The sequence below is a fragment of the Loxodonta africana genome, chromosome 6 (genome assembly GCF_030014295.1).
Source record: "Loxodonta africana isolate mLoxAfr1 chromosome 6, mLoxAfr1.hap2, whole genome shotgun sequence".
NCBI classification, from domain to species: domain Eukaryota; kingdom Metazoa; phylum Chordata; class Mammalia; order Proboscidea; family Elephantidae; genus Loxodonta; species Loxodonta africana.
Genome location: NC_087347.1, coordinates 84,565,819 through 84,593,550, shown reverse-complemented (window position 1 = coordinate 84,593,550; position 27,732 = coordinate 84,565,819). Strand labels below are relative to the sequence as shown.

At 37.0% G+C, this 27,732-nt stretch overlaps 1 protein-coding gene across 2 annotated transcripts in view; it reads right to left on the bottom strand.

Annotated features, from left to right (window-relative positions):
- Positions 1–27,732, bottom strand: part of KCNH7 (potassium voltage-gated channel subfamily H member 7) — a 561,862-nt gene that overhangs the window by 218,709 nt on the left and 315,421 nt on the right. The gene's annotated exons all lie outside the window — the stretch shown is intronic.

Genomic DNA, 27,732 nt, shown 5'->3' with positions numbered 1-27,732 from the left:
CAGAATCGACTCAATGGCAAAGAGTTTTTTTGTTGTTGTTCTCATGACAAAGGGAAAAAATCAACAGCTGATCCATATAATGGCCCTTAAAACTTTTCAAACGTGGCGCATGTCACACTCACATTTCACTAGACGAAACACGTTGAGTGGTCAAGGTCAACATCAATGGGGCAAGAGTATGGAATTCTCTTGCAGGGATGTGGTAAAAAATTAGAAACAATAAAACAGTCGATCGTGGATCAGGGTAGGAACCACATAGCTGCTACACTGAAGGTTCCTGGAGACAAAGACAAATCTTAAATATATTCAAATATTTGTTTCTCAGTGCCTACCACACAGCTTCGTATACACTGAGGTTCTCTTTAAGCATTCATTGATGAATTCATGATATTGGTAAAGATTTCCTTGTAGCAGATCCTTGCCCTGTGAGACTTTATCTCCCCAAGCTCCATATCGAAGCAGCAATGACTAAAATTAACATTTCTGTTGTTAACCTGGAGCCCTGCTGGCTGATGGTTAGCTGTTAAGCAAAAATTCACAGTTCAAATCCACCAGCCCTCCTTGGATACCCTATGTGGCAGGTCTACTCTATCCTATAGGGTCACTATGAGTTGGAATCAACTCAACAGCAATGGGTTTGAATTTCGGGTTTTTCACTTGCTGACCTAGATATGTATTCAAACATACTCTGAAAATGAATTGTATGCCATTCAGTCGATTCTAACACATAGCAACAAAACTGTGTAACAGAGTAGAAGCATCCCATAGGGTTTCCTAGGCTGTAATCTTTATTATAGTGACATGCGAAAAGACCTGGCGTTAGAAAAATAAAAAGGAAGGACACACTTGATATTTCTCAACCTGAAAGAACTGAAGAGAAGATTCAAGCTTCAAGTTGCAATATTGAAGAATTCTACAGGAAAATATTAAATGACACAGGAAGCATCAAAAGAAGATGGAAGTAATACACAGACACTGTACCAAAAAGAACTGGTCAATGTTCATGGATTTCAGGAGGTAGCATGTGATCAAGAACCAATGGTGATGAAGGAAGAGGTCCAGGCTGCACTGAGGGATTGGTGAGAAACAAGGCTCCAGGAACTGAGGAAATATCAATTGAGATATTTCAACAAAGGGATGCAGCACTAGAAGTGCTCACTCATCTGTGCCAAGAAATTTGGAAGAGAGCTACCTAGCCAACAAACTGGAAGAGATTCATATTTATGCCCATTTCAAAGAAAAGTGACCTAGTTGAACGCAAAAATTATTGAAGAATATCGTTAATTTCACACTCAAGTAAAGTTTTCCTGAAGGTCTTTCAAAAGCATTTGCAGCAGTACATCAACAGGGAACTGTCAGAAATTCAAGTAGGATTCAAAAAGGACGTGGAACTAGGGATATCACTGCTACTGTCAGAAGGATCCTGGCTGAAAGCAGAGGATACCAGAAAGATGTTTACCTGTGTTTCATTGACTATACGAAAGCATTCTGCTGTGTGAATCGTAACAAATTATGGATAACATTGAGAAGAATGGGAATTCCAGAACACTTAATTGTGTTCATGAGGAACATGTACATGGATCAAGAGGCAGTCGTTCAAACAGAACAAGGGGATACTGTGTGATTTAAAGTTAGGGAAGGTGTGCTTGGTAAAATAGAGGGTCAGTGAGAAAGAGGAAGACTCTCAAATTGATTTACACAGTGGCTGTAATAATAGTCTCAATCATAAAATGATTGTGAGAATGGTGCAGGACCCACCAGCAGTGTTTCGTTTTGTTGTACTTAGGGTGGCTATGAGTAGGAACCGACTCAATGGCACCTGGCAACAATCTTTATGAGAGCAGATCGCCAGGTCTTTCCTTCTATGGAGCAGCTGGTGGGTTTGAACCACTGATCTTTTGGTTAGCTGCTGATTGCTTAACGACTGTGCCATTCATTATTTGAAAATGAATAAATTGTCCTTTACATGGTTGAAGTCATAGCAGAGAAGAATAAGCTATTATAGGCAATTAAGTCCAGTTAAAGTAGTTAATCTATTCGTTCAACAAACAAGGTGTTAAAACTTTCAATGTGCCTGACACTAAACAAAGCATTTAAGATGAGTAATCCACAGTTCTAATCTGTGCCCTTAATGAGGTGTAGTAACAACTAATCAGGTCCGTAGCAGGTTTCATAGTAAAAACTCTGTGGATTAAATTGTTTTGGTTTAAATGTTCCAAACTAAAGAAGAAGTATGTCTGTGTGTGAGTGTATAATTATTTTACTAAAACTACCTCTTTTGAAAAGACCACCTAATGTAAAGAAGAATAGGTAATTTTTTTCCAATGTTGTTAAAAATAAGAAGTAGCATGGCACACTAAGATATCTTGAAGTGGCTATTAAATCATGAACGAAATTACCCTTACAGATTATGAAAAACAACTATTTAAACATGTATTCATTGTACACAAAGGAGTTAGAGCTCAACCTTTAATTTTATGTAATTTTGGGCATAGGACTTTAAATGCTAAATTATTTTGATAGGACATGTATATGCAGAAAGAGTTCTTTGGTGCTTTCTTCTACATAAGGGGTCATTCCTTTCCATTTCCTTTCATTTTCTTAACAAGACATATCTCACCTGCATATCCAAGAGATAGCTAGAGACTAATGAGGATGTAGTATGAGTTTTGGTTAAAAAAAAAAAAAAAATTTTAAAACCTAACTTTCAGCATTAGACAAATAGTGAATTGCTGCTGTTGTTAGATGCTATCTGGTCTGTTCCGACTCATAGTGACCCCATGAACAACAGAAAGAAACACTGCCTGGTCCTGAGCCATCCTCACAATTGTTATGTTTGAGCCCTTTGTTGCAGCCACTGTCAATCCATCTCGTTAAGGGTCTTCCTCTTTTTTGCTGACCCTTTACTTTGCCAAGCATGATGTCCTTCTTCAGAGACTGGTCCCTATGATAACATGTTCCAAGTATGTATGACAAAGTCTCACCATCCTTGCTTCTAAGGAGCATTCTAGATGTACTTCTTCCAAGACAAATTTGTTCATTCTTCTTGCAGTTCAATACGCTTCGTCAACACCATAAATCAAAGGCTTTAATTCTTCTTTGGTCTTCCTTATTCATTGTCCAGCTTTCGCATGCATATGAGGCTATTAAAAACATCATGGCTTTAACACTTTAAAGAGGTCTTTTGCAGCAGTTTGCCCAATGCAATATGCCATTTGATTTCTTGACTCCTGCTTTCACAGGCACTGATTGTGGATCCAAGTAAATGAAATCCTTGACAACTTCAACCTTTTCTCCATTTATCATAATGTTGCTTATTGGTCCAGTTGTGAGGATTTTTGTATTCTTTATGTTGAGGTGTAACCCATACTGAAGACTATGATCTTTGATCTTCATCAGTAAGTGCTTCAAGTCCTCTTCACTTTCAGCAAGCAAGGTTGTATCATTTCATAACGCAGGTTGTTAATGAGTCTTCCTCCAATCCTGATGTCCCCTTCTTCTTCATATAGTCCAGCTTCTCAGATTATTTGCTCAGCATACAGATTGAATAAGTATAGTGAAAGGACGCAACACTTTCATGCACACCTTTCCTGATTTTAACCATGCAGTATACCCTTGTTCTGTTCGAATGACTGCCTCTTGGCCTATGTACGTGTTCCTCATGAGCACAATTAAGTGTTCTGGCATCCTCGTTCTTCTCAATGTTGTCCATAATTTGTTATGATCCACACAGTTGAATGCCTTTGCATAGTCAATAAAACATAGGTAAACATCTTTCTGGTATTCACTGCTTTCACTCAAGGTCCATCTAACATCAGCAAGGATATCTTTCATTTCACGTTCTGTTCTGAATTTGGCTTGAATTTCTGGATGTTTCCTGTCGATATACTACTGCAACTGTTTTTTAATTATCTCCAGCAAAATTTTATTTGCGTGTGCCATTAATGATATTGTTCGATAATATCCACATTTAGTTGGATCACCTGGAATGGGCACAAATATGTATCTCTTCCAGTTGGTTGGCCAGGTAGCTGTCTTCCAAATTTCTTGGCATAGACAGATGAGCTCTTCAAGCACAGCACCCATTTGTTGAAACATCTGAACTGATATTCTGTCAATTCCTGGAGCCTTGATTTTCACCAAAGCCTTCTGTGCAGCTTGAACTTCTTCCTTCAGTACCATTGGTTCTTGATCATATGTTATCTCCTGAAATAGTTGTACATTGACCAATTCCTTTTGGTACAGTGACTCTGTGTATTCGTTCCATCTTCTTTTATTTAATATTTTATATTATTTAATATTTTCCCCATATTGTTGTTGTTAGATGCGTCAGTTCGGTTCTGATTCATAGCGACCGTATATACAACAGAACAAAACACTGCCTGGTCCTGCACCATCTTCACAATCATTGTTATGCTTGAGCCCATTGTTGCTGCCACTGTGTCGATCCATCTCATTGAAGGTCTTCCACTTTTTTGCTGACCCTCTGCTTTACCAAGTATGATGTCCTTCTCCAGGGACTGATCCCTCCTGATAACATGTCCAAAGTATGTGAGACATATTCTCGCCACCCTTGCTTCTAAGAAGCATTCTGGCTGTATTTCTTCCAAGTCAGGTTTGTTCATTCTTTTGGCAGTCCATGGTGTATTCAATAATCTTCGCCAACACCACAATTCGAAGTCATCAACTCTTCTTTGGTTTTCCTTATTCACCGTCCAGCTTTTGCATGCATGTAAGGTGATTGAAAACACCATGGCTTGGGCCAGAAGCACCATAGTCTTCAAGATGACATCTTTGCTTTTCAACACTTTAAAGAGGTCTTTTGCAGCAGATTTGCCCAATGCAATATGTCCTTTGACTTCCTGCAATTTTGGAACTGGATGCTTGAATTTTTTCTTCATTTCTTTCAGCTTAAGAAATGCTGAGTGTGTTCTTCTGTTTTGGTGTTCTAACTCCAGGTCTTTGCACATTTCATTATAATACTTTATCTTCTTGGGCTGCCCTTTGAAATTTTCCCTTCAGCTCTTTTACTTCATCATTTCTTCATTTCACTATTATATGTTCAAGAGCAAGTTTCAGAGTCTCTTCTGACATACATTTTGGTCTTTTCTTTCTTTTCTGTGTTTTTATGACATTTTGTTTTCTTCATGTATGATGTCCTTGATGTCATTCTACAACTCGTCTCATCTTTGGTCATTAGTGTTCAATGTGTCAAATCTATTTTTGAGATGGTCTTTAAATTCAGGTGGGAAATATTCAAGGTCTTAATTTGGCTCTCGTGGACTTGTTCTAATTTTTTTTCAGTTTCAGCTGGAGCTTACATATGAGCAATTGATGGTCTGTTCTGCAGTCAGCCCCTGGCCTTGCTCTGACTGATGATATTGAGCTTTACCATTGTCTCTTTTCACAGATGTAGTCGATTTGATTCTTGTTTATTCCCTCAGGTAAGGTCCATGTTTATATTGTTGAGAAAAGGTATTTGCAATGAAGAAGTCATTGGTCTTGCAAAATTCTATCATATGATCTCTGGCATCATTTCTGTCACCAAGGGCATGTTTTCCAGTGACTGTTCCTTCCTCTTTGTTTCCAACTTTTGCGTTCCAGTCACCCATAATTATCAGTGTATCATGACTGCATGTTAAAATCTCCATTTTCTTCATCTTTAGTTCTAATGGTTGGGGCATAAATTTGAATAATAATATATATATATATAGTTGCAGCAACTGATCTTCCTTGTAAATGTATGGATATTATCCTCTCACTGGTAGCATTGTACTTCAGGATAGATTTTGAAATATTCTTTTTGATAACGAATGCAATGCCATTCCTCTTTAATTTGTCTTTCCTGGCATAGTAGACTGTATGATTGTCTGATTCAAAACGGTCAATAGCAGTCCGTTTCAGCTCGCTAATGCCGAATTTATCAATGTTTATGTATTCCATTTCATTTTTGATGATTTCCAATTTCCCTAGATTCATATTTTGTACATTACATGTTCCAATTATTAATGCACATATACAGTTGTTTCTTCTTATTTTGAGTTGTGCCACATCGCAAATGAAGGTCCCAAAAGCTTGATTCTATCTCTGTCATTAAGGCCAAAGTCTACTCTGAGGAGGCAGCTCTTCCCCAGTCATATTTTGAGTGTCTTCCAACCTGAGGAGCTAATTTTCTGACACTGTATCAGACAATGTTCTGCTGCTATTCATAAGGTTTTTGCTGGCTAAGTTTTTCAGAAATAGACCTCCAGGTCCTTTTTCCTTGTCTTTCTTAGTCTGGAAGCTCAGCTGAAACCTGTCGACTGTGGGTGACCCTGCTGGTATTTGAAATAGTAGTGGCATAGCTTCTAGCACCACTTCGACATACAAGCCACTATAGTATCATAAACTGACAGAGATGTGGGGAAATATTGAATGTAAGTTAATAAATAAATAAAATTGGAGTTGCCAAAATCTTTTCCTAATTAACAACATGTTACAAAAACAGATGGGGTTTATGGTATTAAAATTGCCTAAGTTATTCAACATTATAAAAGACACGTAAGTCCCTGGGAAAGCAATTTCACATTTAAAATAATTTTTAACAGTGATCTTTAATTGTAATCTGTTTCTGTGGTAAAGTGACATAATATTTGATTCTTTTTGATAAAAAATAACATATACCATGCTTTTTAAAATTAGTATATTATAAATTTTTTTTTTTTTAATGTTATTTACTTAGGTGAATAGGTGTCATTTCTGGACATTTATAAGAAGTGCATTTAAGATAAGTGTTTCTCCTAATACGCTACAAAATAATTTTGGAAATAAATATAAAGACCCAAAATTAAGTTAACCCTCCTACATGCCATGGCCAAGTGAAGCCTGAACTATGGCAGTGATCACAGGAACCTCTATAGTGTGAATACTACCAAAGGGTCTTCCAGGGGCTCTGTGCCCCACAGCACATGATCTGTGTCTGCTTTCTCCTCCCCAGAGTATATGAGCAGTGTTTTACTCTTTTCAGTTGTTTCTCCTATCTGCCTATCAATACAGCAATGCTCTTGATCTGAGCCACGTGCCTATATTCTGCGGCATTTTTGAAAGGACTTCTTTAACTCTTTTCTTCCTTCTGTTCCCTTTTCACTTCCTTCAGAACTATTGTATTTGTTTTTGCTAGTTGCTATTGAGTTGGCTCTGACTCGTAGTGACCTCATATAAAAAGAAATGAAACATTGCCTGTTCCTGAGCCATCTTCACGATTGTTGGATATGTTCGAGTCCATTGTTGTAGCCACTGTGTATTTTGAGTCCTTCCAGCCTAGAGGTTCATCTTTGAGCACTATATTGGAGAATATTTTATTGTGGTTCTCAGTGTTTTCATTGGCTTATTTTCAAAAGGAGATTGCCAGTTCCTTCTTAATCAGTTTTCGCCTGGAAGCTCCACTGAAACATATACACCATAGGTGACCCTGCTGGTATGTAAAACACCAGTGGCATAGCTTCCAGGAACACAGCAACACATAAGCTCCCACAGTATAACAAACTAGTAGATGGGTAGTGGTTTCAGAACTGTTGTGAACCCCAATTCATGTGTCCGTCTGAAGAATCCCAATTTTTCTCTCAATTACCCGTTGCTGCATAAAGCGTTTGATCCCATTTGGGATTACACATATGATTAGTTACAGTATTGACTTATGTTTTACGTCTAAAATTTTTTTGAAAAAAGCCATATCAAACTATGTTAATCAGAGTACATGACCACAAAATGAAATAGACAAGTTGAAAATTAAAAATTGTCTTTTTTAAAATCCCTGTTACATCTCCTACTTGCTTTGTTTTAAATAAGGTTTTACATTAAAATTCTTATAGCTTTAAAGCTCCACAAAGGAACCATTTAACAGAAATTGTGAGACGTCGTGAGTTACCCAGATAAATTTTAGTCTGTACACAGCCAAAAAGCAATAAAAAAAAAGGGGTGAATAGCATTGAGGTAGAAAATTTATAGATGGGGATAAAAACAATCATGCACTATACATTTTTGGGGAATTCATACCAGACCTTGAACTATTTATTTATGCTTTGATCCACCGTAAAGGAAGGTGCAAAAGAATTCGAATAAAGTGCATCAAGATCTGATACAGAAACTAAAACTCAAAATAAAATATTTTCTTAAAAGGGGTGTACTCACATTAAAGAATGAATAGAGGTTCTACAGATGGGAAAGGCGTCAGAGGCTCTTGACATCAAATGGTTTTTAAGTCAGAGAACCATAGAACTTTAGGATTCTTCAAATTTAAACTCCTCATTTAACAGATGTGGAACCTGAGACTTAGAGAGCTTAAGAAACTAGACTCTAGAATAACGGATAATTTCCCAAAGAACTCTTAATTATAAGGCCATGTTTAAAGAGCTCTTAGAAAGCATGAATCATGTGAGAAAAAGCAGGGAAGAGTCAGCTATGATCAGTAACGGCAGGATTAGTGATAAATGTGCTGAATTATGCTCCAAACTGCTTAAAATGTCTGCTAATACACCTGCCCCCAATTTTTTTTTTTTTATATCTGCTATTAATTCTAATACCAGTATTATTATTTGCAAATCTATTTTACTTTAGTAAGTTTTAAAGGCTGTGGAAACAAAAGACAAGTGAGTGGATATTCTTGGTGTTAGCCATTCAAGAACATGAGGGTGCGCCTTGGCTCAAATGTTAGAACATGGGGAATGGCCTTTCTTCCTGGGCCTTGCTCACTCAGGAAGGGGCTTTGAGGAAGCTGAGGGTGTTGCCAGGCAGTGGGGAATGCGTGGCATTTGCCAAAGAAAAGCAGCTCACTAAAAAAAAAAATCCCAAAAGGAATGGGAACTGCGTCTTATAAACCAGCTCTTCAATGTCTATACTACTTTCTTTGTCCTGCCCATGTTGCTGTTTCTGGGCCATTAAAAAAGTCTTGTTTAAATGTTCTAGTATAAATTCAGTCCTGGATTCCATCTCTGAGCTGGGTGTCCACAATTGTGTCATTGCAATCTTAGGGTAACACAGCTCTAGAAAAACATTTTGGTGGTGGCAGCAGAAAAGACACTTGCTCGTATGGAGATCCTCTTGCTATTGCCAAGGTTTGGGGATAAGTGCAGGGTTTTGGTCTTTCTTCAGACTGTCAGTTATCTGACTAGGAAACTCAAGGTCACCTTTCATAGAGTATATTTTCTTGTGTCCTATGCTTGTAATTTAAACAGCTGCCACTAAATGAAAGATGGCATATTCCCTGGGTATAAATGTGCAGTGATAAGCACCTCCCACGCAGAGAAAACTGCTAATAGTTTGGGTTTGAACTCTTACTAACTAGGGAATCTCACTCTCTTCATCTAAGAACTGACACTAACCTTTGCTGGGCTGTTTTCAGTATAAAATCATATAATGACTTGTATAAAAGTGCTAGATATGTAAATGGTACCATTTAGTGAGCAGCAATCGATAACATTTCTAAGGTACACAGGCCTGTGCATTTTAATCACTCTACCTTGTATTTCTTGATTAACACAATATAGAATCTTGCATTTCCCCAGTTTTCTCAGTGGTAGTTTTGTCTGCACAGCTTAGAACACTAGACAATTATGCTTTTTTTCTAGCTAATAGTAAATCTAGAGTAAGATGTTGTGAATCTGTCAGGTAAAGAAAGCATTTGCCAAGATTCAACATATTCTTGTGTTGTGACCTTGAATTGCCAGATATGATTTCTCACCTACTACTTAAACAAAACAACCGCAAAAAAAAAAAAAAAAGTGAAAACTGAGCTCATAGTTTACAAAGTGCAAACTACAAATAAGTAACCCAGCAGTCTGACTATTGGATGAAAACACATGCGTGTTGTTGTATGCTGTCAAGTAGATTCTGACTCAGAGTGATCCAGTGTGACAGAGGAGAACTGTCTCACATGGTTTCTTAGGCTGTAATCTTTATGGGAGTAGATTGCCAGGTCTTTTCTCCCATGTTGCTGCCGGTGGATTTGAACTGCCGAACTTTCAGTTAGCAGCCAAGTGCTTAACCATTGTGCAACCAGGGCTCTTTAGTATGTTAAGAAGGAAGAGGAAGATCTAGGAATTAATGTTTGTAAGCATATGATTAGAGTTCTGTAAATGGAATTCTACTAGGTATCGAGAGATGGCTTCATGGCATTGTCTCCTAACGGTTATACACAGCATATGCATCTAACAATCTGTTAATTGACAAAAAGCATTAATTCCTAGATCTTCCTTTTCCCCCTTAATATTCTGTCATGTCTACTGATTACAGCAATGATTTATTATGGAATTATTTAAGAAATATTTCCCCAATAAAACTCACAACTATTTTTATCAGAGGCTTAAGGATTTGTTATCTAGAAGAGTTTTCATTGAATTTCATTCTCTAATTGTTCTAAACTGATACAATTAAATTTTTTTTTGAAATCTTAAAACATGTGAATTGTATTTTTTCTTCTACATGCTCCTTTCCACACAATTCGTTTTAAAACAGTTGTTACTACATATAATTCATTTAAAAATGTCACTGAATTTGTTGCTTCCTTGATATTGTTTTTCCATCTCCATGTCCATCTCTCCTTTATGTATTTATTTTTAAATCTTTCTTCCCAGAAGCTCTCTGTAGCATTGTTAGGACCCGTATTTTTTTCTACCTGATTTACAGACATGACTGGAAAGTTCCAATGCTCTGACAAAGGCTAAAGAACAAGGCAGAGAATTCACAGGCACTGACTCTCAGTTACAAGCATTAGCACAGACCTTGAAAGAGAATGTTCCATTTGCAGAATTCTCCTCAATGAATTTCCTTAGCTGTGCCAAGATGAAGCAGACCATGTAGCCCTGAGGAAATTGAGGTTCAGGGAGGTGCAAGAGAATTCACTAGCCCCTAAAATTGCTTATACAATTGATTTGTTCCACTTTTCTTTCTTGGAAAACCTTGGGAAGGCACTTTGCGATTAAATTTAAACCCATTTATACAGGCTATTTTCCCTTATTATATACTGGAGATATTTTATGCATGACCTTGACCACTAATTCTTTGTAACATTAAGGATGAAGAGGATTATTGGTTTAGGATTAAGGAAGTACAACATAATATTCCTGCATCTGTAAAATTGCTACATGATTCCACTTCTGAGGTTCATTAAAGCCTAAAGCCCCATTCTGTTCGATTTTAGTATTCCCAGATCAATATATCTTCTGCATCAAATTGCTTATTCCACATTTCATGTTCTGGAAAATTCCATAATAGCTTTCTACAGTTCCTCCCAAACCCCACTTGGTTAAAATAAGTATAGCGTTAGGCTAGATATAAGGAGCCATTTTTATTTCTGAAAGCTAATTCAGCTCAGCAATGGATTAGTGATGGCATAACCCCTTAACCTCCAAAGTAATTTGTTTTTATGCTCTCAGCTTGGAATCATGCCCTCACTATTAATAATTCATACCAACAAGTAAGGGTTTCAATATGTCCATCTGCTGGGCTGGCAGAAAGCCTGCCACCCATATCTGAATATTGCCCCTGGGAATGAATAATGATCTTCAATCTCCTTCAGCTACTATGGTATGCTTTTTCTGCATTAGGTCTTTTCTATATAATGCTTAGACTAAAGTAACACAAAATATATTTCTTTCCTTATAATCACTTGTTTATGTAGTATGTACAAATAAATTGTTTGAAAAATAAAAATAACTAGCCCTAGGAAATATCTCACATAACATTTACTTAGGTTAGACAACATAAAAAAAACCCAGTGCCATCCAGTTGATTCAGACTCGTAGCAACCCTATAGGACAGAGTAGAAATGCCCCATCGGGTTTCCAAGGAGCACCTTGTGGATTGAAACTGCTGGCCTCTTGGTTAGCAGCAGTAGCACTTAACCACTATGCCCCATAAAAGGCTCTTTAAATAGATTTTAATTATTTAGTTTATTCCCTCTGTCATGGATTGAGTTATGTTCCCCAAAAAATGTGTATGTCAATTTTCCTATATGTTGTAAATTCTACCTCTATGATGTTAGTGAAGCAGGATTCAATCTACAAGATTGGATTGTGTCTTGAGGCAATCTCTTGAGAGATAAAAGGAAAGGGAAGCAAGCAGAGAATGGGAACTTCATACCACCAAGAAAGTGGCACCAGGAGCAGAGTGTACCCTTTGGACCTGGGGTCCCTGTGAAGAGAAATTCCTAGTCCAGGGGAAGATTGATGAGAAGGCTGACAGAGAGAGAAAGCCTTCCCCTGGAGCTGACACCCTGAATTTGGACTTTTATCCTATTTTACTATGAAGAAATAAATTTCTCTTTGTTAAAGCCTTCCACTTGTGATATTTCTCTTATAGCAGCACTAGATGACTAAGACACCCTCACTGGCATACTTTACACATAAATATTGGAAAAAATTAACAGCAACACAAATATAACCACATATTTTGTCACTGATAAAAAGTACCCCCCAAAATGACAGTTTTATTGAATAGTAAAATAAAATGGGAGGGAAAAAGTCACATTATGTTGTTGTATAAAAGATCCCAATATACCTTATTAAATAGTCACTTGTTGAACAGTGCTTTAGTTGTCTTGATGCCATTGAGTGGGCACTTGTTCCCATAATTCCAAACACATACTAGGGCATTACAAATCTGCAGTTAGTCCTTAGTCTCCCAGGATCATTAAATCATTTGAAGAACTTTCTTGATATAAGATTGGATGCAGGACAGTGGTTAGCAATGTACTGACACTTTGATGTCAGTCTGCTTATATTAAAATACTTGTTCTTTTATTTTGAGGTGTATGACCTTGGACAAATTACTTAGCCTTTATGAGCCTCCATTTCTTAATCTATAAATTACAACGAAAATATACCTCAAAGGGTTTTTTCTGGATATAAATAAAATAATGGCTATAAAGTGCTTAGTGTATTAAATACTTAATAAACTTAAGCTTATTATTTATTGCTTCAAGATATTTACAAAACACTTTCATCCATGTGGAAAACATAACTCTTGCATTGCCAACTTCATGCTCATTGTGGAGAGCCGGGTCTTTGAAAGACATTAGCCTAGGAGGCTATCGTCTTCTGCGGAGTCCACCGGCACCAATACTTTCCTTCTCAAAGCAGGCATCTGTGCTTTTGCCTTCCTTCATATTTCATGGTCTTTACCAGCTGCATGGACAGAAGATTTGCCTGGCTTAATGCCTTTTCTAAATCTAAAGCGTGGTCATTTTGTCGTCGTCCAATTTTATTTAGGCCTAACACAATGTTTTGGAACTCAGAGTTGCTCCACAAATGTTTTGTAACCATTTTCACCTTATTTATTTACAACAAGATGAAAATGAGGCTCAGTTTCATATGGTTTAACCCATGGCTACAAACTACCTGCCTAAATTAACTAATTGACTTGAAAATATGATCATTAAGTACAAGGAAAGAAAAGTAAGAGATTGTTCATTCACCACCTCACGTTAACATTTATCCATTATTCATACAATCAGCAGTTAAGTACCTAGTAAAGAATAGGTAATTTTTGCTTGAAGCTACAAAAAAAATAAGACAGAGTAATTGTCATTGAAGGGTTTCTATTCTGGGGGGCAAAGGTGAGGGTCAGGATAGATCAAGATCGGTATAGTATTTTTGTTTCAGCTACTATTGCAGAATTATATACTGAATTCAGGGATACCCAAAGGAGAAGTGGAATCATTCTACCTGGGTGGAGTTAGGAGCAGGATGAGTGTCAAGAGTGCCTTCATGGTTTGAACAAGAGCTTGGGTGTTAACCAAAAGGTCGGCAGTTTGAATCCCCCAGCTGCTCCTTGGAAACCCTACTGGACAGTTCTACTCTGTCCTATAGGGTCGATATGAGTCCAAATTGACTTGATGGCAACGGGTTTGGGTTTTTTTGTTTGTTTTAAGATTTGATCAGCTGGATGGGGATGGGAGGATTCAAGCATTCGAATGATACACTCTACTGAAGACATGACATAGTGTAATTTTTCACTGTATAAAAGCAGGAATATTATTATACCTGTATAGGACACGAACTCAGTAAATAAAAGAAAACAAGGTAACTTCCCCCCCAACCAAAAAACTAAAATATATAATGAGTTTTCTCCAAAGTCAATATTGAAATACACTCAACAACAATGGGTTATGAGTATGGCCATTTCTAAGGAGAAGGATGACAATGATGAAATTTCTTCTTTAGCTAGATATAATACTCAAAAATATCATACTTTATATTTTACATTCAAAATTACCTTTTTCTATTAAAATTTGAATTTACAGAGGGTTTGGAATAAATGAGGTACCTCCTTCCTGCCATCCTTTTTTATCCCTTCCTTTGTGAATAACTCAGTCCAAAAGTCATTAGGTAGGCCAAGCACAGTAGGCTTCCATATGAAATTGGAAGCTGGAGTGGAGGAGTAAAAGTGAGAATAGTAGGTGTTACTAACATCATCATACATGTTCACTTTCTGCGCCCTCACTAGGAAGTGAGCTTCATGAGGGCATGATTTACTTGTGTTTTTCTCTCCCCACAGCAAAAAACCAAGTATGGCTGGCGTGGATCATTTAAGTGACTACGGTCAGAAATGCTATAAATCACATTATTAGTTTTACTTATTTATGTTTACCTCCCTTATCTAGAATGTAAGTTTTATGAGGATAGGTACTTTTTACTATTTTATTCACTGGCTAGAAGTTTCCTGGCACACAATAAATGATTAACAAATAATTTTCAAATAAAAAGTGTGATTTGTATACCACAAATATATACATGAAATAAGACATTTATTTTAAGACCTTATACTGCAGTATCTAGCCTCTCAGCATATGAAAAAGAAGCTAAAATAAACATTTCTTGAAGAAATAAATGCAAAAATAAATGAAAAATTAAATTTAATAAAGATTCTACTAACAGCATAATTAAAATATAAATAAAAACCAGGGTGAAATTCCTTAGAACAGCAGCAAGCTATAACATTACATTGCTTGGGAATTTACAAAATTTCTATTTATTAGCTACACATTCACAGAATTGTTAGAAAAGGTTTATCATTTTAACATAACTGTGGAGAATATTAGTATTTTCTTCAATCCACTAGGTAGATACAAGTATTTCTGTTGACTTTTAGTTTTTGTTTACTCTGTATAAATCAAAATTAAGGCTAGCAAAAAGTATCCTACGTCCTGCTTTAGAAGAATTATCCCATGTGTTATTATGTTCAACAAAGTATGGTTGACTGTTTTACAGAAATATTGCTTTATGTTTAACTGGCAGTGAACTTGTATTTTTAAATTCTGTAAAAAAAAAATGACAAGAGATATTTGTATCATAGTTTAATATATATGCTAGTAAATTGCTGCATATGTTCACAAGGAAAAAAAAATGCCTCTGAGGGCTGGTTGCTATATAAATTATGAATGTGTTATAAAAAGAGAAGAATAAACATATTTGTGAATCAAAATTTTTCATTTATTGAGATTATCATCAAACTTCTTACTCTTAAGTGGGTGGATTTTTTAAGAATTTGAAATTTGTAAAATAAATATTGATATTTAATTGTTTTCGGTGATACAATTCACTGAATATCCATTGAAGACATATATAAAATGTAGGTGCATCTTCTGTCTCTAAGGCATGGATATTTATGTTTCCCATCAAACACTACAAACTACAGAAGAGTAATAAACATGAACACTTAATACAATGCAAATGTGACTGACTGAGTTGGGCTGTATGTTTTCATTCCTCATTAACCATTCTTCAAGCTGACAGACAGCCTGTCTCAACTCATTATTTCAGGGCTTTAATGGTCTCTTTTTAACTTTAACATTTATTTAAAGTCTTAATTTCTTCTTCTTTGTAATAAAAAAAAAAATAGAGGAACAAAAACTCAATCATATATATACCTGTTAGGAAGCCAGCTCAACAGAACTCTAGTAGTTCCTCCTTTATTACCATCTCTTAATACAGGTGTGTGAATGTACTCGAAATGTAAGCTATTTACTTAATACATTGTAATGACTTTCCGAAGCTACTGAAGGCAAGGAACTTTTCTTTCTTTCATTTAAGCATTCGATGTTATGAACGCCATATGAACTGTCTAGATGAAAAATCCTGGTATACTTTAAAAGTGTTTATCCCTTAGAGTTTTGGAATAAAAGCATAGGAAGCTGGAGATGAAAGGAACCATCCTGCTGGTGTGCACATGAGGAGAGCACAGTTGTAGGATGTGTCCACAATACTATAGCCAGTCCCAGCCAATTCATAGTAAAAGCTCACTCCAGAGACTCAGTTCCATATTGTTGCCTATATGTATAAATGATACTAGGTTTATAGAAGTAAAAATCATGAACTGCTGTTTCTTCTTATGATTGAACATTTGCAGGCAGAAAACAAAAAACAAACCAAACTCATTGCTGTTGAGTCGATTCTGACTCATAGCGACCCTATAGGACAGAGTAGGACTGCCCCATAGGGTTTCTAAGGAGCAGCCGACGGATTCAAACTGTCAATCTTTTGCTTAGCAGCCATAGCTGAATGCTAAATGTTCAAGTAGATGAGAATAGCAAATATTCTATGAGCGTCCTTGACATATAACATGAAATGCCAGTGGAAATGGTGGGTATTTGAGGCCTTTACTCCCTCAATTTTTCAGTAATTGTGAAAAAATTGTAGTAATCTTACCAGGCATTACGTCTGTGCAGCCCACTCCTATCTAGCTTAGTCACTGGCAGACAGGCCAGGTCCAGGATCTAGAATCTGAAATTTGACTGTCTGTGGGAGGGTTTAGAGCTTATAAAGCCTTCTATCTGGGAACACAAGATCAAGTCACACACGCCTTTAGTTTGCTCCTGGTATTGCAGAACTGGTAGAATAACTAGCCTTTGTGCCTTGTTGCTCACTCTGGGTCCCTTCCCACATTTATTTTACTGCCTCTTTGTCTGAAACACAGTCTTTGTAACTTGCTTTGGTCTCTGCTCCTCTAGGACAGTTTCTCATGGCAGAATTCAGTCTACCTCTATCTAATGTCTGAGACTATGATATTTGTACACAGACTTGCCTGATGATAACTGCCTACCTGCCTGCCTGGGATTCCTGACACTGTCTCTTCTGGTGCCAAATGCTGTTCTGGACAGCCAGCTCTTGCTTATCTTCCCTATAGTCATGTTTCTTGCATGTGATAGTCAGGATGGGATAGACTTTCTCCCAGCACCATTGGCTGCATCTGACAGCCTAGAGACTGACTTTCCCAGAGAATAGATATGTGTTCAGGTTCTGGCCACTACTATATGCTCCATTCTTTTGCATGTAACTGCACTGCCTGACTATATCCCAATGGTAGTTCCAAATATTTTCGTATGCCTTTTTTAAACAATAGAATTTATTTGTGAATCAACCAGTAGAGCTTATACCTTGCCTTGGAAGTAAGGAGATTATGCTTATGTGAGTGCAAACTGGAGAATTAACTATACTCATAAACAATCACACAAAAAACTTAAACCAAATCACTTTAGTTTAAAAAAATCCGTAACTAGTTCACAGAGACATTTTACAATTTACTTTCTCAGTTAGCCATAGAACTATGAACTTAATTTAAACTAAAAAATTATTTTTGAACTGCTTGAAGCATTATGAATGGTCTTTTAGATAGCTGACTCACTTGCAGGAAATGGGGTTTTGCTAATCGTAAACAACTTCAAGAACCACATAATTTGGGTGTGATTTAAAATTGAATCCAATTTTCAAAGAGGCCTGCATTTGACAAAAGTGCATTTTTTCTAATAGCAATATCCATCCTTTACTAAGGAGAGATCATAGCTGCACACCAAGTAACTAATATGTATATATTTTTAATGATGAGAATAATTCAAATTCTCTCATGAAAATTTTCCTCTGGCTTTGCTAATAGTTGGTTTGCTTAAACTTTCTTCACTAACTCTATTTGAGGCTAAGGATTTGGAATTCTTGATGCAAAAGAGAAAAATTTCTGTTCCTTTGATTATATGACTTTGCTTGAGACATATATCCTCTCCAGTATTTTTTTCTCATTTGTAAAATTAGGGGGTTAAAGGTACTGAGAAGGAAGGGGATAAAATGCCTTCCAGATCTAACATGCCAAGATTTAAGGAGTCAGAGAAATACTTGGAATGGAACCTGTTGATTAATGGAAACTGCTCCTTTAGGCAGGAAATGGAAGATGAACTAGAGCAGTTATGAAAATTAACTGCTCTTCCCCCCCATCCCCCCTTTTATTTAGCCTTAGGCTTTTCTCATCTCTCACTCAAATCTATTTTTCCTCAAAACACACGTTCCTTTCCCTCAAAAAACGTCCACCCCAATCACAAAAATTCTCCTAGGTTTTTTGTGTTGTTTTTGTTGTTTTTTGGGGGTGGGGGCTTATTTGCAAGAGAATACAAGGAAGAGTGATGAACCACAGGATTTTAGAGCTACCAGAGACAATGATGATCACTAAAATAATGTTGTAAATAAGAGAAAAAGTTGAAGAGATAAGAGGTGAACAAGAGAAAGGAGAGAGAAGTTTTGAATTGGATCTAGTAAAACTAGGAAGAACAGAAGCTCTTCCAGCCAGGAAAATTTATTAAAATTATTCGTGTTAATTTCTGTCCTCTTTGTCACTCACTTCAGGGCATACAAAATCATTAACATTTTTATTTTCAGAGGTATAGGAAGAAGGAAAGAAGGAAAAGGAACCTGAAAAAGTTTCGAACTGCGCTATTCTGGAAATTGTTACTCTTGAAACTGGCTTAAAAAAAAAAAAAAAAATGTAGCCATTGAGTTGATTCTGACTCATAGTGACCCTATAGGACAGAGTAGAACTGCCCCGTAGGGTTTCCAAGGAGCTGCTGGTGGATTAAACTGCGAACCTTTCGGCTAGCAGCCAAGCTCTTAACCACATACCACCAGGGCTCCAGAAACTGGCTTAGTGTGGGGAAAAGAATGGTGGGTTTGGGGCCAAAGGTCCTGCAACTTTGATTCTAGGCTCTGGACCCAACTTCCCCATCCTTACATGTTTTCCTGAAAAATTTCCTGCACTTAAGGCACTTAACCTAATTTTAACCAGGTCTGTAAAATTGAGAGAATATATCTGTTCTTTCCTCAGAGTTATGTCAACTTAGATGAGGAAGATTTCTAGGGAAAGTACTTAATAAACTGCAAAGGTTACGCCAATGTAAAATACTGCATTTATTTTTTCTCCATATAGTGGATTTGCCAAATCCTCACTGAGGTAGCACAGTTTTATTTAAAAGGCTGTTGTTTACTAGAATTCCCCCTTAAGTTTCACATTAAATGAAGAAAAAAGTGAATCTATTATGTTTATATCTACCAAGTGCCAGGCTTTTTCCACATAGGCATTCCTATCTCCATTTTACAGTTTAAGAAATAGAGGCCTAAAGAGATTAAGTCACCTGCCCAAGGTTGTAGGGCTCATAAGTGGCTTAACTGAAATTTGATTCCATGTCTAATTCCAAAATCCATGCTTCTTCCACTAGGACGCTGTGCCCTTTGGGTCCAAGGACTATTGAGACAAGCCCCTGTGCCCGAACACACGAGCCAAAAGTATCTGTAGTGATTTGGAACGTTTTCCACAGAAAGTATTTCTACCGCATTTCTAAAGAATGACAGTCATTGGATATTCTCTTCTTCAGTCCTTTACGTCGATTTATTTGAAGCTGACTCAGATCTTCTACTGGCACTGAGTGAATCAAGATTGAGAACAGATCGGAACAAAAGGCAGAGACACATTAAAAACTGATGGGCTAGGTATTTGAGCAAAATTGTCAAGAAGGTGAAGTGGCTTTTACCTCCTTTTTCAGAGCTCAACTGCACCCTTTCTTCCTTCAGGTCTTTTCACCTTTTTAGCTCTCTCTGTAAGAATTAATTCTCATTTAGCCATCTGTTTTTAACTACTTATATCTTAGTGTGAAATTCAATCGTTAAGGTACCCTGCCCTGGGAATATTCATTATCTGTAATTTGAAGTGAAATAATTTGTCTCTGGATAGAAGAATTTCATGAATCAAAGAAGTGGGAGAGGGTGTTGTGGTGCATGTGTGTCTTATGTGTTCATTCATTTATTAGTTCGCTCATTCAATGAGTGCCTTCAAAATATCAGATTCTTGCAAAACAGACACAGTCCTTGCCCTTGCAGAGTGTAAAGTCAAGCAAGAAAGGCAATAAACAAGTAATTACAAACTGAACGTGCTGAATACTACGACAGAATGCTATGAGAAAATACTAACCTTGGAAGTCTAGGGAGGGTTTGTCTGTATGCGTACGCATGTGACTTTGGAAAGCAGTGGATCCTTCAACATTAGCTGAGGCGAGAGCAACGAGGGAAAGGTGAAAGTAACATTTGTTGAAAAATAATGTTTTGTTTTTTAGCAATTGAACATCTTTCGAGCCAGGCATTCAGCATAAATATTTTAGGAACTTTAAATATTTATATTTGCTTCCTGTTTCATATTTTCAAATGTGTTTTCACATATGTATTATCAGTCTTTATCATGTTCTTATAAAGTAAATTTCATTTCACAGAGTCGATGGCATGTCTAATATACCACAAACCACTTAGTGACTCAACCAGGCCTCCTGATTCCCAGGCCTGGGCTCTTGCCAGGGCCTGAAGACTAGTTCAGTGCCCAGGTAGGGCAGATAAGGTAGGGCGCTGCATCTAGGACCTCAGGAAGATGGGGAGAAGCTTAGTTAGATGAGAATGAGAGGAAAAATAAAAGTACTTTGACTATTTCAGTATTTTGCCTTGGGTTGACTCTGAAAGAGGCACCCAGACAGATCATTTATAGCATAGAAATTGGAACGTTGAAATATATACATTTACAAATGGAAAAGAGAAAAGTAATCCCTAAAATGGAAAAGAGAACAGTAATCCCTACATGTGGATGTGGGACCTGCTTCTCTTGATAATAAGCATCCTTTGCTATCATCGGGAAGACAAATGAACTTTCTATGCAGAAGGCCTTATCAAATTATTACTATTATTTTCAATTCTACTAAAAACCAAAATCTCTGTTCATTGAGGTTTATGAGATTTTATGGATGGTGAGGTAATCAACTTTATGTTATGTCTGCCGGTCTACTGAATTACCTATACTTGGACTGATTGGGTAATAAAATAATTCCATTTATTAGTGAAATCCAGGCATAGCATGAAGAAAAATGTATGTCAGTTTTATTTTTTTCTGTGCTCATTTATGAGGCTTATGGGAGCTGTGTGATTCCTTAAGATTCTTATAAATAATTTGAGCAGAGAGTCATGGCATTTCTTATTTGTGCTGGCTGAGAAGGGAGTAAGGCCGGAAGGGACCTCACTGGTTCTGAGAAGTATGAAGCTCATCTCTACCCAGGAATCTGAAGCATATTAAACTGGTGACTTGGCTCCCTTGTAGGATAGAATCACTGTTCACTCCCTCCTGGGAAACAGAAAGGGAACATCAGTTGAAATGTGGGTTTATTCACCATTAGTCCCTGTAGAGGGAGGATTTCTTGACTGATGGAAATATATGGAAAGAACTACTGCAATCACATTCCCAAGGCAGTAATGTCCTTCCTGTTCCTCTGTTATGTCAACATGAAAGTTGTTTTCCTCAGTTTCCACGAGCAGCTTGGAGACTCTCGAATCTCTCTAGTGTCTGACATATCATTTATAGAACAGAAATCTGTAGGGCTTCTTGCCCTTGGTTCAGTGAAACACCAAGTTGGGGAACAAGGTCAGGGTTGTTGGCAGATAAGCTGCCCCTGATCAGCTCAGGCCTCACAGGGTGGGCACATCTGGATTGTGCACAAGCCTTCCTGAGAGTCTATGTATCTTATAATGGCAACAGAAGTAGCTGATTTAATGAGGAACCCTAGACAGAACAGACATACCTTAGATAGAGAATCTACTCATGGATAGAAAACACCCTTTTTTCAGAAAATCAGCCAGTTGGATCTATGACAAAAAGATTTACATAGAAACAGTGATTTCTTAATTGGTGAATATTCTGATAATGATTTTAAAATGATCCTTTATGGAAAAGCAAAATTTGCTTTCTGTGGATTAAAAAAAATCATGAAGAGCTGTTGTTACTTCATGTAGTAGTTCTCCACCTTCATTCAAGGCAGGCGTGACTATAGATCAGGTCACATGTACTCTGGGGTATTCTGTTGAAAATATTCAGATAGTGCAACTCTATGACCTTTCCTGGCTTGTGTTTATAGGTATCATAGTGACAAAGAATGAATCAGACCCAGTTCCTATCCTTCAGTAAGAAATGGTGTATTCAGTAAACGTGATATATATATATATATACACACACACACACACACACACACAGTTGGCCCTCTGTGTCCGTCTGTGGGTTCTGCATCCATGGATTCAACCAACAGTTGATGGAAAATATCAGGAAAAAAAAAAAAATGACGTGCAGGCATACCTCGCTGTAGCCTCCTATCATTTCACAGATCCTCAGTCCCTCTCCAGTGCTTGTTGTTCGGGCATTGTGTCTGACATGTACTATGTGTAGTTAAGCCTATTGAACATGTACAGACTTTTTTGTCATTATTCCCTAAACGATATAGTGTAACAACTACTTACACAGCATTTACATTGTATTAGGTATTATAAGTAACCTAGAGATGATTTAAAGTATACAGGAGGATGTTCATAGGTTCTATGCAGATACTATGCCATTTTATATAAGGGGCATGAGCATCGGTGGATTTTGGTATCCGTGGGGGTCCTGGAACCAATCCCGGGCAGATACTGAGGGATGGCTGTATATAAAAAACAAACCCAAACCAAATCCATTGTCGTTGAGTTGATTCTGACTCATAGCAGCCATGTAGGATAGAGTAGAACTGTTCCATAGGGTTTCCAAGGCTGTAATCTTTACTGAAGCAGACTGCCACATCTTTTCTCCCAAAGAGCAGCTGGTAGATTAGAACCGAAGACCTTTCAGTTAGCAGCTGATCACTTTAACCACTGAACCACTAGTGCTCATATATATATATATGTATATATATATATATATATATATGTTAAAATAAGTTAAAACGTGGAAGGACATGTCACCCCCAGAAGTGAACCTTGGCTTCACAATAAGAGTATGAACAGGGGAAGCATCAAAAAAGGAGGGGTCCAAAACTAAGGCACCCTATTACATTCCATCTCACCATATTCCAGTCTATTCCATTGCATTCAAGTTAATTTAATTTGCTTCAGTTTTATTTGCTGCAACTCAACAGTTTTTAATTGTATCAGTGCTGTATGTATTGTTGTAGAAAGGAGGTTCCCTCAGTGAATATCACTAATTTTCTGGAAGGGCTGTGAATGACTTGGGTAAGAGAAGACAGGCTAAGAGATCCAACCGGCGCACCATCAGATGCCACTGGTGAACCTCTTTGTGCAGAGCAGAGCCACTGGGGATGAGCGTAGTTGGTTGAGTAGATGGCAAAGGGCACAGCCTCAAACACAGCATACCGCTAGGAACTGAGGAACATAGAGGCAGAAAGGTCCACAATTCATATATAGAAATACTCTCAGGATATCAAGAAACCTGAATGATAGTTCTTATGGGAAAAGTAGAGCATGAGACAAATAGAGATTTTTGAAAAATGGTAGGAATGTTTAATACTAGCTATGCACAATGACAGTCATGGCATGTTTCTTGATATTGGTTCTTTATAATTAAATCTCAGGGAAAGAATATACAGTAGTATGATTTCCCCAAGGTTTAAAGATGGGGGAGGGGTCAGGACAGGTAATGATGGTAGACTTCAGGCAAGTGAAATTTAGTAAATATCTGGATATGTTTCTGATTTCCAAGCAGAAGCATTTCAATTTCTATTTTGATTTTAAATAATAGTGGATATGGTCCTACAGGGTTGCTACTAGTTGGAATAGACTCAACAGCAACAGGTTTGGGGTTTTTTTTTGTTTGTTTTATGGTCCTTACTTGTGACAGATGAAAATCATTAGGCAAAAATGAACACAAGCTTTAAAAACTGTCTTTTTATTCCAATCCAAGCATGGTATATTATACAACTCGCTTTCCTAATAATTGCACTTTTGTATCCATAGGTGACAGATGAGTCTTTAATAAATCAAACAACCATGAATAGCTATTTTCAGCACTGCATGAAATATATGAATAAATGAACAATACAACAATCACTACCTAACAGCTTAGCAAAAAATGGAATCCTTGTTCTATTATACCCATTACCGAAGCACTTGGGGCACATCCCCTTCCGGAGGTGAGAGCTTATTCCTTACCTTATTACAAGAAGAGTTACTGCAGGTCATATTCCCTACTTGTCCTTTCTAACCGTGGAAAATTACCTTTTGTTTTATTGCAACTTTTTTTGGGTTCTCTCAAAAAGTATATTTAAATACGGATTTTTTTCCCTCAAGATTCAAAATTTCTTTTTCATAATGACATCTTGATATTTCACCATACTGATAGAAAATTAGTTTTTATTGGGTAATATTTATAGCTATTAGGAAAAATGCAATGTCAAAATTCAAGGATAAAACTGCAATGTAATACCATATACCTAATTTGTTGGAACTTGGCTTGATTTACAATAAAGAAAAATACATTCATGCAGAAAGATGCCTCAAACCCTTCAATTACAGAGGAAACCTATCAGAGAAATCAAAAGCAATGGTGAGATACTCATTGTCAAAAAATAAACTGCTGAGTTAGACTCTCACTTCCCCTCAGGCTCCTCATTTGAAGATGATGAGCACAGTGTCTGAGGGAAGGGTTGGGGAGATCTCCATGTAAAACCAGCTTACAAAGCAAAATAGGCTGGATCAACTGAAGGGCGATTTAGACATGGCTGGGTGAGCATGGAAGCACCATACTTCAATTTGCAGTTTGAGATTTATGAAAAAGGTGATTCTAAAAGGTTAGGGTTGTAAGACTCCTTTTGGCCTTACAGGTAGTTAGCTGCCTGCATAGTTTGGTCTTGGGGGATGTTAGGTGGATATTTTGCTGCTCCAAAATATTAACCACAACTTACCATTATTGTTTAGAACTGAAGAAGTTTTTGTAGTGTCCCTTGTTAAAAAATAAGTAAACTTGGGAAGCATTACCCCATACTCTCTTATACAGTGATACGTTAACATTTAACCCTTTAGTAAGGATTGTTGTTGTTGTTAGCATTGCTGTTGGCTGCTGTTGAGACGACCTTGACTCATGGCAACCCATGCACAACGGAACTAAAGGCTGCCTGGTCCTGTGCCGTCCCTATGAGCAGTTGGGGACTGAACCATTGTGATCCATAGGGTTTTCACTGGCTGATTTTCAGAAATAGATTGCCAGGTTTTCTTAACAGTCCATCTTAGTCTGGAAGATCCCTTGAAATCTGTTCAGCATCATAGCAACAGCCAAGCCTCCGCTGACAGATAGATAGTGGCTCCACATAGAGTGCATTTTCCGGGGATCAAATCCAGGTCTCCCACATGGAAGGTGAGACTTCTACCTTTGAACCACCACTGCCCCTCTTAATAAGGATTAACAGGGGTAAGATACAAAATAATCCCTTTGACAAGAGCGTGAGAGGACAAACAGGACTGACGGGAAGTTTCCTTAGAGGCACTCCCTTGTTTGACAAATTAGATTGAGGCTTTCTGTCTTTTTCCTTGTGGCATGGGGCTAGGAACAAACAACACCTTTACTCTACAATCTAGTTTTCAGTGACTCAGCTTCAAAGCCAGCCCTGTAGAAGGGGGTCTGGCTGAGTCACACTCATTTGTTTCTGGGTTTGACTACTGTTTTGGTACTATGAGACAATTGATTTGCAAGCTTTGGGGCAGATATGGTCACTTCCTCCTTAGATTTGGAGCACAGCATATCAAATGATAACAAAAGTGTTCATAAAACTGGACTCACATTGAAGGGACCTGACGTGGGCTCTGACTCCGACACCGATTAGCTCTATGATCTTGTACAACCTCTGAAGCTTCTCAAAACCTCACTTTCTTCTTTCTCAAACAGAGGGGATTGAAGAAGATTGTTCTACAATCATTGTCTCAGATATTAAGTGGTACCTATATCTAGAAAGTAACACCAGCAACGACTCAAAGTGAGTTTGATATAATTGCTTGCTCATAAATCTTCCCACACTGGGTAGCATTTTAAATGTTATATTTTAGGTGCTTAGTAAGAGAGACATTTGTTGCCTATTTTTGGCAAAAACAATGGAGAAAACTTCTGTGGTAAATGCTAAATTTCAAAAATTATATCCCTGGTTATATTTTTGAAGTTTCAAAGTATCCCAACTACTTAAACAAGACTGCTTGACTAAAAGCTGTAAATTGTTTGTAATTGGTTACTATACATTCAGGGATGTTTTTGTTTCCCAGAATCTGCAGATGCTTCAGGTAGGTAACCAGATGGTTAGTAGCAAAGATGGGCTAGATATTTATTACAAAGAGAGGATACAGATTTCCTGGAGTAAAGAGACTGAGATTTTCATCAGGTTTTCTGTCAGGGGGAAAATTTAAGATATGCTTTAATGAGGATATAAGAGTAAAAATGGTTTTCCCCTGATACATAGCAAAATATCACAGTAATATTTTATGTCATAATTTCATTTACCTCAGAGTTATTCTGGCAGTACAGCAAAGCTTAACCATGTTGAAAGTCACTCTAAATTATCACCTTGTTATCTTTGTTCTAGTTACTAATGTTAAACAAAATTTCTCACCTGTGATTAATGTACTTGTTTTTAATCAAGCAGTGAAAAAAAATCTAATGAACTCTCTAGTGTTGACCTAAAATGGTTTTATTGTAATAATACATAAAATATGTAAAGACATAAAATTTGGAATTAATTTTACATGTATACAGTTAACACATTTATATGTGTTTATAAATTTAATATAAACAAAACAACAAAAACACCATTCAAAAGAAAAACAGTAATTTATGTGATCACTGCTGTTGCCTTGCTGGAATAAATACCAGCAATAAGAACAGGACACCAATATCACAATAAAGGTGTCATTAAAACAACAACTAGGTCACTGGCCGTATGATACAGATTCTTTTAGTGGTAATCTCACTCAATGGGTCCACAACCTGTTATTTGAAATACTTGGTGCAGCCTTATTTCAGAATTCAGAATTTTTTAGATTTTAGAAAGGGGTGGTAGTCAATAATCAAATGTATTAAAATCTTTGCATCAGATTATAAGAATAAATAAATATTCATGACAAAATATATAATGAAAACTATAAATAGCATCATGGCCATACAGGTCAAATTTTGCTACCAAATGACTCAAAAAACATTTACATTAAAATTTTTTAGGCTATCAGCGTTTTTTGGATTTAGAATTCTGGGCTTCTACTACGGTATCTGTGTGAAGATTTAATTTTACATTCTGCAAAATCTTCCTTCACATAGCACTGTGTGAAATCTTTTGGTCTTCATGGGATGGCAACATCATGTATGTATTAAGTCTATCTCCATTATTTTTTATTTAACAGTTTCAATAAAGTAAAATAATTCTGATAGAGCATTCTCTTCACCCTCAAGAATATATCCTTGAAGATATATATATATATATCTCCTTGGAGTAACAGCTTCAGACCTTACTTTGAGAAATAAGCCAAGATCTAGCACACTTGAGGGAAACCCTGGTGGCATAGTGGTTAAGTGCTACAGCTGCTAGCCAAAAGGTCGGCAGTTCGAATCTGCCAGGCA